Source organism: Miniopterus natalensis, chromosome 10 (genome assembly GCF_054644295.1).
Source record: "Miniopterus natalensis isolate mMinNat1 chromosome 10, mMinNat1.hap1, whole genome shotgun sequence".
In the NCBI taxonomy this organism is placed as follows: Eukaryota; Metazoa; Chordata; class Mammalia; order Chiroptera; family Miniopteridae; genus Miniopterus; species Miniopterus natalensis.
Genome location: NC_142090.1, coordinates 38,889,781 through 38,892,054, shown reverse-complemented (window position 1 = coordinate 38,892,054; position 2,274 = coordinate 38,889,781).

Genomic DNA, 2,274 nt, shown 5'->3' with positions numbered 1-2,274 from the left:
TTTTGAGATAATTTTTGTATGTGGGGGTCCAACTTCATTCTTTTGCATGTGGCTATTCAGTTGTCCCAGCACTATTCTTCCTCATTGAATTATATTGGCACCCCTATTGAAAATCATCCGACCATAAATAAAAGTGTAAATCCATTTTAAATGCTAATTCTAATACTTTTATTGTAATGCTCTGAAAACAAAGAGTCACGTTGTCAGTTAAAAAGTGCTAGTAGAAATTATTTCCTTTGACTATTTTAAGATTATAATGACCTATTTATGAGAACTTTTAACACAACATAGATGAATTGTTCAGGTTTGTCTATGCTGTCTTCATCAACTCTGTTAGTTGACGTATTTAGAAATTTAAAGTATTCTTGTTCTGTAGTTGAACCTCCAAAAATTCATGAGTACCTGTCTCCTAAGAGCACATATTCTTATGAAGTTAAACATTAATATTTATTCCAATACATTATGTCCCTTTTAAATTATGACATAATTCAATGTATTGATTCGATTTATCTCTATAAGGCATAACTAATATAACTGTAATGTTCATAGCTTTGTGCCAGGGTGTGAAATCTAAGTTTTTGGACCAACCAAATTCCCAAATAATCACAAGAATTGCTCCAGGATAGGCATAAAAAAGTTTCACTGATGGTAGCAGCTCCAACCTATTGGTAATGGAACTCTAAATGTGTAAATAATGAGAGTGGAAACAGCACATCTATCACTTCAGAGTTTCACTAGTGAAATTAATCAGAAAATTTTACCATAAGTTTTGCATTATACTTTCTTTTATTTTGGAATATATTACAATGTGTGTGTATGTGTCCCAAGCTTCTTTATTTAAGAACAAAGTGATGAGTGATGTGGGATTAAAATCAAGAGCATCACTGACCTTTCTTTCAACCAGTTCCCCCAAACTCCCTGCGACTACACCCTTTGTGTTCTCAATTCTTTTCTTACTGAAAGAAAAATTTAATCCCCAAAGCCCTGGTATAAATCCAGGGTTGTCTTTCTCTAGCTCTTCCCTTTTCTCTGCACTCCAATTACTTGGATGGGGAGGCATTTCAGTAAAAACGCATGGGAGAACCCAGAGTGGTGAAAGACACAGTAAAAGGCTTCACCCTCAGGGAAAGGCTACTGACTACAACATAGTGAAGTGAGGGCCCCCATAGCCTGGAGTACAAAAATGGGACCCTGGTGCCAGAGGGAAGGATACTGGTCCCCCTCAGAAAGGAAACCTAGCAGTCTCAAAATCTTCTCATTGCAAATAGTCACTGTTTGATTGTTTGCCCTTCTGATGATGGTTGCAGAACCACACTCAGACTATGTCTTCCCAAGCTTGAGTTGCTGGGTGATGTGGCTCACCTGCTGCAGTGTGGGTTTCAGGCACTTATGTTGGGAAGGATTCTGAGACTATATTTAGACTAGCAGGAAGAAATGCTATAATTAATTAAAGATATCCATCATGGAAGGATGGGAGCATGGGGTCACATTGTGATATTTAGAAATTTAGTTTGGCTGTAATAAAATTTGAAAAAGCAGTGGCTTAAACATACTGCCAATTTTACATGTCTTTTTCAGTTCAAGGATGGTTTGGTAGATCCACAATGTCCTCAGGGATCCAGGCTCTTCTATCCTTTCTTTACCTAGCTATCCTTAGTGTGTGCTTGTTCTTTTGTAGTCACAGATGACTGGTGAAACTCCAGTACTGCATTTGAGTTTCAGATATAAAGAAAAGTAAGGGTGAAGGGTAAAAGGCACAGGTCAGCTAAATTGGTCTTCCATTTTAAGACACATCTCCAGAAGACTCATCCAAAAACTTCCATTTATGTTTTGTTGGCCAGAACTGCAAAAAATGGTCATTTCATTCATCTTCAAGGAGATGTAGTTTTTAGCTAGGCACATTTATACCCCCAGCAAAGCCAGTTTTCTGTTACTTATGATCAGGGAGAAGCTATATTAGCAAGGCCTTTAGCAGTTTAGTCTACCATTCCTGTTCTATAAATCGGTATCCTTACTTTATGTTTATTGTAGCATCATTTACAATAGCCAAGATATGGAAACAACCCAAGTGCCCATCAATAGATGACTGGATAAAGAAGATGTAATACATATATACAATGAAATATTACTCAGCCATGAAAAAGAATGAAATCTTACCATTTGTGACAACATGGATGGACCTATAGGGAACTATGCTAAATGAAATAAGTCAGACAGAGACAAACCATATGAATATAAGTAAAGAACAAAACCTCAAGAACAAGATAAATGAAC